The following is a 16528-nucleotide window of genomic DNA, read 5'->3' on the forward strand; positions in this document are numbered from 1 at the left end:
ACCAAGGAGCAAGTCCTGGGAGTCTACCCCCTCTGTGCTTCCCCTGCGGGCACAGAGAAGTGACATGGAGGCCAGTGGGAGCTGTCACCACCGAGGAGCTGGGGTGGGTCGGTTATATGTGGACATTAATGAATTGGCCTTACACATCCCCCATCCAGAAGTGGTGTCCTGTGATCCTGGGCCACGTGGTGGCCAAAGCTGTATCCAAAAAGAGACAGACTTACGTTGGGGACACAAAGAAAACACCCAAGAAAGAGTAAGATTTGCTTGTTTATCACAACTGGGGGAGTCCAGTCAAAACTGACAGAGTTAAGAGTTTTGTGGGTCCCAGGGCGGCTTTATTCCTCTCCATTCCAAGCGTTCCCATGCCACCCAGACTAAGTCACTCTAAGTACTAGTGAATAGGTCAGAGTCTATTGTAATTAGCATATCATTGTATGCAAATGAAAGAGGCTAAAGTACCTCAAAAATCCCAGTTTAAATGAATGAAATCTGGTGTACATGAATCTCCTTGGCAAACTCTGATTCTTAATCCAGTGCAAATGTACCCTTTTGCCCAGGGCGCTCCAGGCAAACTTGTACAGTTTCCAAATTAGTACAGTTTAAACAGATGAAGTTTGACCATTCAATCTGAGACCAAAAAGGCTCCTCTGGGTGTGTGCCTGTGTGTATGTTTCTAACAGTCCAGGGTATATGGCAATTCCACAATCCGCCAGGCTCCTTCCATTCTAGTGCTCACGATTCACCCCATATCTGCATCCCCACTCAGCAGAAAGGGAGTCTAGAAATCCATGAAGACCCTCCCAAAAGAGGACAGAGCCTACTGACACAGAGCTTGCTGTAGCACAGGGTCTTGCGTTGGGAAGGCTTCAGGTCTGACTGACTAACGGCTGCTGGCCAGGGGAAGCTGGAGGCAGGTGAACTAGAAGTGGGGCCTCCTATGCAGTTGGTGTGCCAAGCTATGTAATTTTTTCTGGTTGGTCCTGCGGTGGAAGCCGGGATATCAGAATAGGAGTCCTGCCAGTCACTGAACAGGCCCTGATCATTCTGCTACAGAGGCTGTGGGTCAGAGTCCTGTTGTCTATTTGGCCTGGCTGTTGTCCATTTGAACATTCAGTCTCTTGGGAGGAAAGGGGGGCACAGCTGCAATATCCTTCCTACTCACAGCTTCCTCGTATCATGAGTGGGGCCCCCGGGCTTGTGCAAGGATAGTAGTACTACTTCCTCTCTCACATCGCTTTGGGTAGAACTCAGTCCTTCTAGGTTGCCTTTCTTTGGTTCCAACCATTTGCTATCTATTACTTGGATCTTACCCTGAACCCAAACACCAGCACATTCATTCCTCGTAGAAGGCTGATCTTCAACATATCATGGCAGACTCCTTCCCATCATCCCATTCTCAACTCTAACACCTACCCAGAATTGCTCTCCCTCTCCTCTGGCACTGTCAATCTTTCATTCTGTTTTTCTTCCATAATGGCCCTAACCACTGGCTGACATCATAGATTCATAGATTTGGTTCCTTGTTTGACATCTGTCTCACCCACGGGTCTGTAAGCTCCATGAAAATGCAGTCCATACCATCTTCTTCAGCACAGTGTCCAGCATACAGTAGGTACTTAATAATTACTTGAGTAAATGAACTAGTGGGGCTCCGTTCCCTGAACACCAGCCTTTAGGACTGCTGCTTAACCCTAAGAACAGATGCTGCCCCTAAGCGCTGTCTTCTGCCTGCGATCTCTTTGGTCTCTTGGGACCCTTATTGCCATTATTAGCTTACACAGCATCCTTGTGAGATTTAGAAAAAGCTGCTCCCCTTGGCAGATAAATGAGAAAAGGGTGCCCCCTTAGGATGCACACAGCCTTTCGGGTGCACCGTACATATAGCAAATGGAGTGCAGACTGGATATCAGCCCCTGCTCTCCCCAACCCCAGCTGCCATCTTTGTGTAGAACACAGATGGCACAACCATGTATGGCAGCCCTGACCACCGTTCCTCATGCTCTTGGCGGTTCCCGGGCCGTGAATGCTCCTGGAATTAGCACTGGGACATCCCCAATGCTTTTGATTCTGCCAGCTGCCGGCCCTGTCTTGGACGAGCTCCTCTGTCCCTGCTGGCGTCATGGTGCTTCATGATTGCCCACCCGTCACTTGTGATCTCTCTGGCGTGTGTGTGCGTGTGTCTCTGTGGACACGTGCTCGCGTGTGTGCCTGTCTCTTTCCTGTATCCTCACTCACACTTACTAACACTCAAAACTATTCAACAGGTATTTACTGAGTGTTTGCACGGGGAGGGTAAGGCGTAGGGCATAGGGACAGCTAGCGTTTATCGAGTGCTTTTGGTGCGGCAGCTGTTGTGCTTCCCATAGCTTCGCCCGACAGAGCAAGTACTGCTGCAAAGTGTAGTAAATACAAGATGTCAAGTGTGGTGAAGAGCACGGGCTGCCCAGGGTGCCCGGCTGGCTCAGTCAGAGAAGCAAGTGACTTCTGATCTCCGGTCATGGGTTCAAGGCCCATGCTGGGTGTAGAGATTTTTTTTTTTTTTAAGTTTATTTTTAAAAATTTAAAGAGCCCGAGTTGTAACTGTAGCTCACTACTCTTACTCTGGGACCTCAGGCAAGCTATTTTATGCTCCTTATGCTTCTGTTTCCCACCCTAGAATGTGAGGGTGCCACAGCCTTGATTGCTGCTGGCTGGCTGCTGTCCTGGAGCAGGTCACAAAAGACAAGCCTAAGAGAGGAAGGCAAGCTCAATAATTGAAGCCAATGCAAGAACTGAAGGTGGAATCCGCCCAGACTCTATGAAGAAGGGCAGGGAGCTCCCTCCCGCTCCTTGTCCTCTTATAACCTTATAATCATGGTCTCTTGGATAAAGTTCAACTTTTTCACGAGGCACCACGGATATGATCATGTTATATCTCCCAGGAACAAGAATGGCATAATGTGGACCATTCCTCAAACTGGGTGAAGACTACGAGATGACATATACAACAATGAATCATCAATGGGATTTCATTCATTCCACATAATTTACTGAACACGTTAGGCAGACTAGCTGAGCACGGAGGACGCAAAGTTGTGTCAGTCTTCCTCTCTGCTCCCCTTGTGGAGCTCCCAGACTAACGAGGATGAGAGTTACATAATGACTACATAATGCAATAATCTGAAACTGCATGACAAGGGGGAAAGAGCAGGGACTTTCCCAGAGGAAGTGATAACGAAGCCAAGCCTTAAAGGGTGAGGAGGAATTCATCTTTTGGAGAAGAGTGGTCTACGCCAGTGTGACATGCCCCTGGGGCATGGTTTTTCTAGGTGGGGCCAACTGCAACCAAGAAATCAGAGCACTGGGCTAAATTCTGGTCACTGGATTGGACCCACCTGTGCCACCCCCTAGTTCCAAGGCTACTCTGTTTTTTCAACCAATTCAGAGTGTACCTCACACCTGCCTACCAGATACTAAGAGGAGAAATGCAGATCTACTCTTTTTCCAGATAAGATGGGCCACTAGTCAACCTAGAGCCCTACTTAGAGTCCTTCCATGCGGAACATCTGTAATCTCCTCGTCCTCTCTCCTTACCTCCCAGAGCCCAGCACTGGAAATCTGAAGAACAAAATCAGATGGATAAATAGGTGTCCCAGTGGGACTCCTCCCACCTTGACAATGAACTTGGCTCTTGATAAACTTGGCTTCCTGATAAATAAGGACATATTGCTTTTATCATTTAAAAAAAAAAAGCTTATATACCTCAGTTCCCAAAACAAAATTAGAACAAACTTCATTTTCTAATGTGAAATGGAAATATAAATGTGTCATTTAGAAATTATATTCCTAACTGCTTTTTACCAATAACAACTGCTTCAACAAATTAGGGATTTATTATCTCAAAGAGGTCATTTAAAGAAATCTGGAGCTGGTCAGTCTAGGGGTAGGACAGCAGTTCCATTTTGTTATCAAGGACTTAGGCTCCTCCTTTCTTTCTGCCACATCATCCTTAGTCCATGGCTTTTGTCCTCATGGCCCAAGATGGGTGCTGGTACACCAGCCACCACATCTATGTTCCAGTTAGAAGGAAGAGGAAAAGAAAGAAGTCAGAAAACACTCCTCCTAACCAAGTCAACCCTATCTGAAGAGATTCACAGAAATTCTACCAGTAACTTCTATCTCATTGACCACCTCTAGCTGAAAGGGAAGCCAGAAAATGTAGTCTCTCAGCTGCATACATCTTCTCCCTGACAACCCAAGATGTTGATGCTAAGGAAGAAAGACGGTGGGTACAATTCACAATCCCTATTACAGTGAAACTTCCAATTGTTTGAAAAAGCTGTCTCTCAGCTTCCCAGTATTTTCCCACCATCTTCAAAACCTCCTACAACCATCTTCTAGTATCTCCCAATCTGAGATCTCTGATTCATCTTCCCGTCACCTCCACTTGACTTCTCAAGACACATGCTCCCAGCACCACCTTCTCCCCACCTCAACCCCAAACCGGCTCTGCGAGGGAGGGGGGAGAGGAGACATCTGATTTGCATCATTTGCCAATTTCCCTGGTGCGAAGGCGCCCACCCCAGGCAATTTCAAGCTATGGATGTCAGGTCTCTTCTCCCCAGAGGCTGCACTACCCTCACTCAGGAGTCCGTTCTACAGCCAGCCCTGGCACACCAGTGCTCATCTCTCCCCTCCCTGCCTCCATAGCCGGGAAACATCTGAGAGACTGAGTCACAGGCCTTGTTATGCACTTGTGTGCCTGGCGCCTGGACGGACCCTGAGCTCCGGGCGCTGGGAGAGCATACTTCCAACACCTCCACAGCGAGTCAGACTGCGTTTCATCTGATGATGCAAAGGAGTCACGTCATAAAAGCATTCCATTCACCTAAATTCGATTCTGTTCTGTCCGCGAGAGAAGGAAAGGGGTGATTTCAACAGCGTGAGCAGTTTCATCTGCCATTCTGCTCCATGAACATAGGCAACAGTGACCATGTGGAGGGGCCACGGACCCTCTTATCCCCTCGGGCCGTATATCCCCGTCACCGTGTGAGCATTCTGCTCCAATAATTGTGATTCTAATGTCGACTATTATTTATTGTTTTCATGCTCCGTGCCCCCTACACGCAAGCCAACTCCTCAGATGCCCTGCTGCGTAAATCAACAGAAATCCATAGCCGTGATGGCGGGGAAACATGGCAGTGTGGGACTGAGGGGATTTCTCGAGGGGATTTTGCCTTTGTCGTGAAGCCTGGTGAGTTCAGACCCCAGTCTCTGGTGAGAGGCAGCCCACTTCCTGTGCCCCCACCACGTGGCATCTGCATCCCCTGTAGACACACAGTCAGACTGCTGAGGAAGGGACCAGAACATGAATGAAAAGAAGCAAAAGAAGAGCGGGGGAGGACAGAAGGGCTTCCAGCAGCTTCTTTATTCCCACCTCATCCTTCCTCTTGCTCGCGGCTGGGGGCACACAGTGTGCACCCCTTCCTCGCTCAGCAGAGTGTTTGGTGGAAATGCGTGCTATGGGCCTGAGTGTGGCTGATGTTTATTTTACTTCCATGTGCCTGGAAGGACTGGAGAGGCATCCATGTGACTGACATGTGTCTCGCTGATCCGCGTCTGACTGGAATGTGATTGACGACACATGACTAATTGGATCACGGCTGACTGACACCTGCTTTGTGGGCCCAGCCCACCCAGCAAGCACACCTCAGCCTGGAGCTTGTCTGTGGGCACCGGTCTGACTGACGGATGCTCAATCCTGCAGGGGGGCTGGCATCTTGTCACATGCTGATGGGCCTTCGGTCCTGCCCTCGGGCTTCTAGGAAGGGCTCCGTTCCTCTGTAGACCTGGAGCAAAGGATGCACGGATAGCTTGGCCGTAGCTGCTCCTCAGCCCCTGACCTGGCCCCTCCTTCCATGCTGGGCATGTGGGTCAGAGCCCAGCATGGGCCCTGCAGTTCACGTGATCCAGATAAGCCTGGTCCTGATGGGGTTCCGTGCTAGCCCCTCCCCCCCCCCCCCCAGTGGCTTTCGAGGCATCTCTCCAGAGGCTGCAGTGGTTCAGAGCCCTTGGGCAGAGACAGAGCAAGGGGACTCAGGGTAACATAGAGACACAAAGATAAGACGGCAGAGGCCAAGTATCTGGGGAAAAAACGTATTTAAGCAGGACTTCAATCTTTCTCCTGCCTTTGAGTAACGATGACAGGATCTGTAAACTGGTTTCACATCCTTAACAGCATTTCCTCTTTGTAATAACCAAGATTTTTAGTGCCATTTTGCAAAGGGATGAGATGGAGGCCCAGAGAATGTTTTAAACTTGTCTAAGGTCACACAGCCAGGGCTCAAATCTGTAACTTCTAGCTCCAAATTCCTTGCTTTTATGAGGAAGAGACTTGTGCTCTAGCACTAAAATGTAAGTTGTCTTTTGGAAAACACTTGACACCCACAAAGGTGGTCAGGTGTGGGAACGAGGAACAGCTAGGTGTCGTCTTTTAGCTCGCATGCACAAAGCCCAGTATATTAATACCTGAGAAACGGAGATAATAGGAAGAATTTGGGCATAAATCCTGGTTTTTGTCTGGGGCAATAAAGGGCAAGAGAGGGGTGTGGACTTGACCCAAGCCTACCCTTGGAAACTAAACCAACATCCAGAGAGCCGAGTAGCAGCAGGAATCAACATGAAATTCCAGATCAAACAGTAAACCACCAAGAGGGAAATAGCATCACATGCAGAACTGTGTGTGCTACGTGGTACACGTGTATACAAGATACACGTCCAAGTACATGATAAAGGTTCTGTGTTGAGTTCAAACATAGCTCTTACAAGTCAAGGCAAAGAGGAAAACTGAAGGGTAGTGTGCTTCATGTGATCTCATCAAGTGACCTCAAAGCAGAGAGAATCAATTTCCTGGGGGAGATCTTTATCTAAGAACTGCTGGTCAACATAATGTATCCTTGCTAATTACTTTTAAAGGAATTCCAGGGGTAATCGCCTGTCTTTCTTACAGAAAAGAATGATAAACAGAAATCGTGAGAATGTGGAATAATGGGTCTATTAAGGGGATTCTATGGGAGATCAAGGTAGAATTATGCAGATTTGCAAATAATGACCGGTCTGAACCCACAGAGGGATAAAGGCTAGAGAATTCTGAGGGAATTTATCACCTTATCCCTCCTGGAACATCAACCATCTGACTTTGGCATTAGCTGTAGGCAAAGGGTTCACCATTGATGTCACTAGTGAGCACATGAAAGACAAGTATCCTACAACTTCATGTGAAAGAACTTCTACTACAGAAAGTGGGCCAATAGTGAACAAAAATTATGATTTATAATAAAAACAACTAAAAGCTTGATTATTCTAAAAGGAGGATTACTGATGTCACAACTGACAGAGCCAAGAGTTCGTGTTCCCCAAATGGTCCTCAGTTAATTACAAATTTCAACAAATGCCCCAGTAAGTCTCTGAAACATCATCATGGCCCCAGCCTTGAAGACTCTGTGGCTAGAAATTTCCAAGGCCCCACTGTCACCCTGAAGCATAGAGCTTGCACATAAGGGGACCCTGCGGCGTACGTGCTGGCATATAGGGTGACCCACCATTTCCCAATGATATTTTTGTGAAGTGTTTTGTCAACTTAAGTTTATGAAGTTGAACTATGGGAAACTGCTGTTTTGACCGGCAAAAATGGCAATTTCATTCAGTTCAACCTAATATTTTTAGAAATCTAGAGGAAATAGCTAGCTACCTGTAATGTCTCATTTATTTTAGTTACGCATATATATTTAAAATGGCATCATCCAGGGGCGCCTGGATGGCTCAGCCATTAAGCATCTGCCTTCGGCTCAGGTCCTGACCGAGTCCCACTTTGGGCTCCCTGCTCTGCGGGAAGCCTGCTTCTCCCTCTCCCACTCCCCTTGCTTGTGTTCCCTCTCTCACTGTTTCTGTCAAATAAATAAATAAAATCTTAAAAAAATAAAAAAAGGTTCCTCCATATCTTTAAAAAAAATGGCATCATCCAGAAAAAAATATATGGACTTTTAAGACTGCTTTCCCCTATTCTCATATCTCATGAAATGATATTATTCAAATTCTCCTCATTAATTGTTGGCATCAGGGACTTGAGTTCATCAAACAGTTCTCTATCATACTTGTCTGTCGAGTCCCACTGTTTGACACCAGAGGAATTTTCTCCCCATCTCATGCACCCATTCCCAGGACATCAGGACAGTTGACTTTTCAGGTTATTGATCAGGAAGGGGTGGTAACATGATCCCATCAACATAACCACCTAACATCTCACTTTGTAAGGCGACCTTTCAATGGCTTGATTCCATCTGACACTTGCCCTTGAGTTCACTTCACAAAGAATGATGACTAAATCTGTGTTAAATTTCTTTGCTTCTCTGGTACCAAGTCCATCTAGCGACCTATATAAACATCACAAATTGGCACCGAATCTGCTTCAGGAGGTACAAACAATATTCCATAGTTCAAAATTAAGTAATTTAAAGACGGTCCTTTACTAAGGAGACTTTCTAAGGACTCAAATATAAGATGAATCTATCTTTTCTGGGGGAATATTTTAGTGGGGGGAGCTGCTATCCCTTACAACACAAGCATATTTGGGAGACTGCTTTCAATTTTGAGTACAAGTGTGTAGCAATTAACCTTTCTGGAAAACTCAGCAGCAAAATGGCCCCCAGGTAACTGAGTGAATGAACTTTTTGTGTAGGTAATTTAGTATTTCCCCTTTGGATGCCAAAACTTTTTTTTTTCTTTTTTTGCCAAATGCAGGTTTTCTCTTTGGCGTAATTCACATTTAGCTAATTCTGCCTGGCACCATTTAGCCAACCGGTTTGACTGTTTCATGTTGTCTCCTGGCACCTGTGAATATAACCTTGATATCCAATGGATAAAATGATACTGGTCTCCCTGTTTGCCAGGACAGGAGGACATGTTTCTAGTTCACGTAGAAACTGTGTCAGGTTGATGAAGGACAGTCTCCTTGTATGCCATTTAAAAAAAAGAAAAACACCAGAATTTGCTATCCTACCCACCACTCTGATTCTCACAGCAAATTTAGAAAAAATGAGAGGGAGAAACAGAGGGAATTAAAAGCCTTGGGTCGATACTATTAAGATCATATGACTTGAACCATAAATGATTTATATACATGAAATCAAAGCCCATAATATATCAAGGGTCTTAGTTTATTCGTTCTAAACGTTCTCTACTGAGTGAAACAGAATCAAACCATGATCAATGGTCAAATACGTGAACTAAAGTCACCTGTCCCTCACAGAGAACATTAGAACAAGTGACCCTGATCTGCAGTTTGTAAAGACAAAATGTGACATTGAGATTTCAAGGAATATTGATTCGACCAGCATTTCCCAAACTTTCACCATCTAAGCACCATCTTTACAATTTTGGTCATACCCACATGCGACCTGTGCTATCATTACCTTAATCTCTTTCTTTTAATCATCTCCTTTTCATTTGCTTACGTTTATTCTAAAAGGAAACCTCACGTTTCTGTCATACATGGAAAATCAGTCCCACTAGCCCAAACTGATTAAAATATAAAAGCATAACTATCACTATGAGGGGATGTATTTGTCCCCATTCCTCTGGTTTCAAAAAGATGGGATTTTCACAAAACGCTCCTAGAATCTTGTAGAACATTTCTTCTCTTACCAGAAAAAGGTGGCAAGAATTTACCTGGTTGGTGGGCATAGTCATTGGTCCAAATGTCCTAACTGGTAGGGCTAATTAAAAAAAAAAAAAAAAATCCTAGTCTTCGTCTCCTTTTCCTTCCCTGTACAACCTGGACTGGAATAAGGCAATAATCTGCCACAATTGGGTCTGTTCCTCAGTCTTTCCCTCAGGTGTGCTGCCCAAGGTGTCAGCAAGGGGGCTATTGGTGAGGCTAAGGAACCAGGCTTCCATCTAGCCTTCATCATAATAAGGATGCCACTGTAATCTCCCATCCACCTTGTGCTTTTGTCCTTTTTCTCAGTTGATTCAAAATTCAGATGGAAAGAATAGAGTTGGATCCCCAAAATTTATTACATCCCTCAAATCCCAACAAAATTAACATTTTAAAGAAATCATCAATCTACTACCTAAAATCCTCTCATGCACCAACGAGACATTCATCCCACTTTGGGATATAACAAAAGTGGACAATAATTTGGGAAGTTATAGAAATTTATCCTTTTTTCCCCTAGCTTGAATAGATTATACTTGGAGTTTACCCTGATGGATTCTATGCAAAGAGTTAATGATAATAATTTGTAATAATTGGGGCACTCAAAACTGAGAGCGAAGTCTAAAGCATTCTAGTGATCAAATCACCCATGAGCAGGGTGATATTCAAAAGATTTAAAAACCAGTACAACAGGGGCGCCTGGGTGGCACAGCGGTTAAGCGTCTGCCTTCGGCTCAGGGCGTGATCCCGGCGTTCTGGGATCGAGTCCCACATCAGGCTCTTCTGCTATGAGCCTGCTTCTTCCTCTCCCACTCCCCCTGCTTGTGTTCCCTCTCTCGCTGGCTGTCTCTATCTCTGTCGAATAAATAAATAAAATCTTTAAAAAAAAAAAAAAAAACCCAGTACAACATTGGCTGGGACAATGAGAACAGATTCCAACCATCAACAACTGGGGGGGCCTCCTTTAGCTTGGGACAATGCAAAAACCTCTGAGACCTTGCTACACAGAATGCCTCCTGCAGACCAGCATCACCAGCCTTTTGGGAGCTCGTCAGGAATGCAGACTCTCAGGCCCCACTCCAGATCCCCAGGATCACAATGTGCATTTTATCAAGATCCCCAGGCGATTTGCATGCATGGTAACGTGTTAATGAGCACGAAGCACAGAGCATCTCAGCGTTTCTGAAAAGCTGCCTGGAGGTGGGGCTGAGGGGGTGGTGATGGGGAAATGGGGAGTTGTTGTTCAATGAGTATAAAATTGCAGTTATGCAAGATGAATAAGTTCTGGATATCCGCTGTACAGCATAGTGTCTATGGTTAACATATATTGTGTATTTAAAATGTTAAGAGTATAGATCTCGTTAAGGGTGTGTGTGTGTGTGTGTGTGTGTGTGTGTGTGTATTTTTTTAATCACAAAGGGACACAAGGAAACTTTGGAGGTGTTGGCTGTGTCTATTATCTTGATTGTGGTGAGGGTATCACGGTGTATGCACACGTCCAAACTCATCAAACTGTATACATTAAACATGAGCAGGGTTTGTGTTTTTTTGTATACAATTATACTTCAATAAAGCTGCTTTAAAAAGACAGTACTAAAGGATTTTCTTCTCCTCAAAAAAAATTAAAAAGCTGCCAAGGAATACTGCTAGTCTGTGGACCCCACTTTGAGTACCAAGGCTCTCAGAAGTCTGGAAGGCAGGGAGTGGATGTCACTAGACTCTGGAATTCGCTCCCAGGCACCAGGCTGTGCATGCCCCCCCATTTCCCTCCTGAGGGCTGTGGCAATAGGAACAGCGCCCCAAAATCTGATTTGGGTCCCTGGGCATCCAGGTTACCTACCTGCTTCCCGCTGACAGTGTTAGCTTCCTGTTTCACTGTCAAGAAATGAGTTATTTCCAGAAGGACTTTACAGGGTCCCTGAATTAACTTTCTCTGAGTATTGAAGCCTTCAACTGTAAAAGGAATAGATGCTCTTAAAAAAAAAAAAAAAGTTCTGCAACCAATATGGCAAATGCTAACATTTGTTAAACGTCTGTGGTGGCTACCTGCATGTCTATTATATTACTCCCTATGTGTTTGAAATTTTGCAATTAAAAGACAAAGTATTAAGTAAAGCAATAGCTACCCAACTGAGAGAAGAACAGCAAAGAAAGGATAAAAATCACCCATAATTCCACTGGCCAAATATACCTTTGGGTATTTATCCATTCAGTCCTTTTCTTGTTAAAAAGGAAATTTTAAATTTGCATTTTTATTATAATTATGTAAGCACGTGCTTTTAATTCCTCTCCTTTATCAATCCCAGTTGAAATGGTCGCAGGAAAGTAAATAAAGAGGGTAGGTGGTGGGGTAGGGAGACCTCCATCAGAGCTGACAAACAGGGAAGCTTGCCAGGCAGCAAGCCTAATGCTTGTTTTCCAAAAAGAATCCCCAGCGCAGAGTGACACGGGAGGTGGGACACGGACCCATGGAGCTGCTGGCCCTGGCGAGTCCCCCAGAGAGCATGCCAAGCCACGTGGAGGCATTTCTGCAGTGAGCTCCTAATGAGGGCACTTAGAGGGGAGGGCAGTGCCCTACTAACTTCTGCTGCCAAAATAAACTCAGAAAGGAAACTGCTTTGCCCAGCAGGAAACTTCTCTCCTACAATGCTGACTCCCCCGGAAACTCACTTCCTACTCATTGCAGGCAACCAAAACCCCAATCCAGCAAAAGATAACTACAAAAACACAAGCTTCCCCATCTCCCGTTTGTCTGAGACAAGAAGATCGAACAAGGACCCACAGGCTCTCTGACAGACCTATTTTTTAAAACCCAGGATTGGACAGAAAGCTCTCCTCTGTAAAGATGCTCAAGGAGAGAAAAACGACAGGGGCAGGGGCCGCAAGGGTGGGGGCGGGGGCGCAGCGCCACTGAGAGAAGATTCAGGAATTTAAATAAAGATTGTGTTAGACCTAAGCCAGGAAAAATGAGAAAGCTTTTAATGATGATTCCTATTTCATCTTTTCTTGATTTTGAGAAGACACCACATTTTATAAGAAGACAGTAATTAAGAAATACTGTTTTTAGCCAAAAGACAGCATGGGTTAGTTTCACGGAACAGGCTTTGGATTTAGACAACCCGGGTTGGAGTTTTGGCTCTGCCATTTATCAGCTGTGTGACTTGACCTGTCTGTGTCTCAGTTTCTTCATCTGTAAAAAGGGCTGGTAACGATAGTCCTTATCTCATAGGATTCTCAAGATTAATGTGATGATATATGTCCAATGTTTGGCAAAAAGCAGTCACTAATATTACATATTCTTCTTACTGTTAAAAAAAACAACTCTACCCAATTTTAAAATCCAATGGATAGTTTCTGGTTTCTAGAGAGTTAATTTAGCTACATGTTTACCTCTATTCTCTCCCCAAATACCACTGAAATAATACAAAGCAAAAATCTGAGTAACCCTGAGAAAGACAGAAAGCTACTACCAATACTCAGAAACTCTGGGGACTTCCTGGAAGATGTAAAAGGATGCAGACAGACTGACCGAAAACTCCCAACAGGGCTGATCACTCCAGCTCTGCTGGGAGTGGGAGGAATCCTTGCCCACTGGCTCTCCTGAGCACCCCTCCAGGGAGGGAGCGCTGCCCAGGGAGAAAAAAGCAGAGTTGCCCACTCAGGGCTTTGAGAAAAGAATGGAATACGCCCTTAAAGAATTTTGCAAGCGTTTCCTTGATTCTTCTTTCAGAGATGCAGGGGTTGTTGGCAGGAGTGACACGATGTGTGCGCGTGTGTGCGTGCGCGCATGCGCGTGTGAGTGGGGGTGTGGGAGTGTACATGCATGCACCTATTTGTATTCCAGATCCTCAGGCACAGCCACGTAGGCTCCTTGCTGTGGAAGGTGACCAGATGGAAATTGGAGGAGCACAGAGAAAGAAGCCCTCCCCCCATCAGATACAAAGGCAGCTGTATGCCGTGGCGGAACGCGCAGTTCCAAACTCCCAGGCAGCTGTCTTCGTTCTCCAGGTCCATACATCTTGCGCAGAGCAGGAGGACTCAAAGAGACATTGTTGCTTGTTAATAATTTCCATAATCTTCAGTATCAGCTACTAAGCCAGCAGCCTACTCCACATAAGCAATAATAATTTATAGTTGCAGTTAATGGGCTGTTTTATAGGAACCCACAATTATAATTGGATGTCAAGTGTTGTGAATCTCAGCGGATGGAAAGCGACAACTACTGGGGCCTGGTGTTTAATTTTTTAATGTGATTATTAAATTTCCCATCTCCTTGCTCTTCTATCTTCTCTCTCAATGTGGCTTCCAGCTGTGGCCCCATCTTTGTCAGTGCTGTCTTCTCCTGCCCAGAATCTTGAATTTTACTTCTGTAAACCTGTTTCTGGTCCTATGGCCTTTTACTGAGCACAGGTAGACAGCCAGCCACTGGCCTGGACCCTGCAGAAATAGGGCACCTACCAACTTTTCTGTTAGGAACCCCCTTCCCCCCCTCAAGAAAAAAACCCAGCCCAGAAAGTATCCCAGGTCTCCAGGTTTGCTCAGCTCTTAGCTTGGCAGCCCCAGCCCATTCAGAAGGTAACCGCAGGGAGTACATGGCTCCTTCAACCCAGTGGCCGCAGGCTCTTGGAAAGGACTACCTTGGCATTTTATAGTCCGAATCTGTCCTTGGAGTTCTCCTGCTCCGGATTCTGGGACAGAGGTTAACACGGGACTCACGGACGGCAAGTGTCAGGGAAGTGGTATAGTTGTTTGGAGCAGATAGGTCGAGGAGTCATGCAAAGCACGCTTTGACATGTCCACTCCTGGGTGAGGGAGGAAGTATGGCCTTCCTCTAATGAGAATGAGGAAGACGTCCCAGGAGATGAGATGTTAGGAGCTGTTTGAGCAAGAGAAGGGAAGAACTATCCAATGGCAGCCCTGGGCCCACCTGCCTTATCCATCTAAGATCCCAGCTTAGACAAGACCCCAGTGTCCAAGGCCAAGTACAGAACTTAATGGAACACAAAACTTAGTTCCAGGCCTAGCCAAAATCAAAGGCAGGCAAGGACCCAACAATTCCCAGGGCAGTTTGGACACAAGCCAAAGTCCAATCTAAGCAGAACCCTAGAGCCTTCTCCATAACCCATTCTGGAACCCTGCCAAATCCAGAACCCAGTAAAATAGTAGCCCCGCATTCAGTCTTGCCTTAAATCCATAACCAGGAGTCCAAATCCCAAGCCCATGTCAGGATGAGGATTAAGATGGGGAGGCAAAGGCATCAAGTTATTAGAAACCATCATGCATTTGTCATTACCTGAATCCACAACACTCTAACCCAGCATTTGTCTATTGGGAAGGAACCACACTCTGAATAGACTTGACTCATGGCATCCAAAATACCTTATTTCCCATGAACTTCCAGGTCTCTGAGGACAGAGACTATCTTCCCTACAACCAGGAAATCCCAGGCTGAGCGCAGGGCCCAGCATAATAAATACATGCTCCATGACTTGGTGGCAAAGAAAGAACTGATGGAGAAGAAGGTGGTCTTTGGGGTCCGTCGGACTTGCATGAGAATCCCCACTCTGTCACTTCCTAGCCCTGTGACCTTGAGCAAGCCCCCACCCCTCCCTCGGCTGTGAAATGGTGACCTTGGGGGTAGCTATGAGGACAAAATGGAACACTGAACCCAGACTACCTGGTCCACAATGTTGGTTTCCCTTTTCTTTCTCCAAGGGCAGTGTCCCCGAGGACGGTACTGCATAATATCTATTTTTTTCTCTTCATCTCTGAGGGCAGAATCCTCACGGGGTTTCAGATTCCTAGAGCCCTTGTGACCTGCCGAATCTGCTTTACCATCCTGCTGTCCAACACTCTATTGGGCATCTTCCCAGGATGGCGTCTCCACAGCTTTCTATGGCCACAGTCTAGGGCTGTGTAACAAACAATCACAGAACCTCCGGGGCTATCAGAGAGTAAACATTTACTGTTGCTCCTGAGCCCCTGGGTTGGCTGAGCTGTTCTGCTGCTCCGGGCCGTCACTGGCTGACCTTCTGCATGTGCGATCAGCTGGGGTCCTCAGCCCTGCTCCAGCACGCCAGCCTGCCCTACTTCGCATGGCAATGACAGAGTTCCAAGAGATGAATGGAAGCCTAAGAGAGCCCCTTGAGGCCTGGGCTCAGAGCTGACACACCATCACTTCCATCGTGAGAAACCAGGCCAGCCCAGTCTCCAGAGCGAAGTGTCTCTTGATAGGAAGAACTTCAGGGTCACCTTGCACGGCAAAAGGATTCAGAGAAGGGAAGGACTGTGACCATTTTTTTAAAAAAATAATCAATTCATTACATCCTCTTTGCCCCACTTGAGTCTCCTAATGTTTAAGAAGGGGCATAAGAGGCTGAAGGGAATGATGTGCTTGGACTAGAGTCAGAAACATTTGGGTTCTAACCCCAGCTCTGGCACATGTATTACTTAGGCTTTCTGAGCCTCAATTTCCTCATCTATACAGTAACGTCAGTAGCCACAACTTCTGACCGCCTTGGTGAATTCCCATTACTCCACTGGGGCATGCCCAACCCTCTGGTAGTAAGGACAGGAAGAAAAATCTAAACAGCAGGTCAACAAAGTCACTGTCTGGTGGTGGCCCTGAGCCTACCCGCCTGCAGAAGCAAAGGCTGACTCCGTGCTGTTCACTCAGATCCCAGGTCAGCCATGACCCTAGTGTCCAAAGCCAAGTACAAAGCCATGGGTCACCGTGAAGACGATCTTTCACCATGTCCCAGGAAAACACTTCTCCAGGCAGCTAGAAATAGGGAAAGCCAATGGCAGAAAAGGAAGCCAATGTGGATAAGC

The 16528-nt window shown here is 46.1% G+C and overlaps 1 protein-coding gene across 4 annotated transcripts in view; it reads right to left on the minus strand.

Moving 5' to 3' along the window:
* Positions 1–16528, minus strand: part of USP31 (ubiquitin specific peptidase 31) — a 198584-nt gene that overhangs the window by 12460 nt on the left and 169596 nt on the right. The window contains exon 19 of one of the 4 annotated variants that reach the window (XM_057315733.1): positions 84–5831. The exons of the other annotated variants lie outside the window; for them this stretch is intronic. The gene's annotated coding sequence lies outside the window, so the exon portion shown is untranslated. Of the gene's footprint in view, positions 1–83; positions 5832–16528 lie in introns of those variants that run through there. 4 annotated transcript variants of the gene reach the window in all.

Source organism: Ursus arctos, unplaced genomic scaffold, assembly GCF_023065955.2.
Source record: "Ursus arctos isolate Adak ecotype North America unplaced genomic scaffold, UrsArc2.0 scaffold_2, whole genome shotgun sequence".
NCBI lineage: Eukaryota > Metazoa > Chordata > Mammalia > Carnivora > Ursidae > Ursus > Ursus arctos.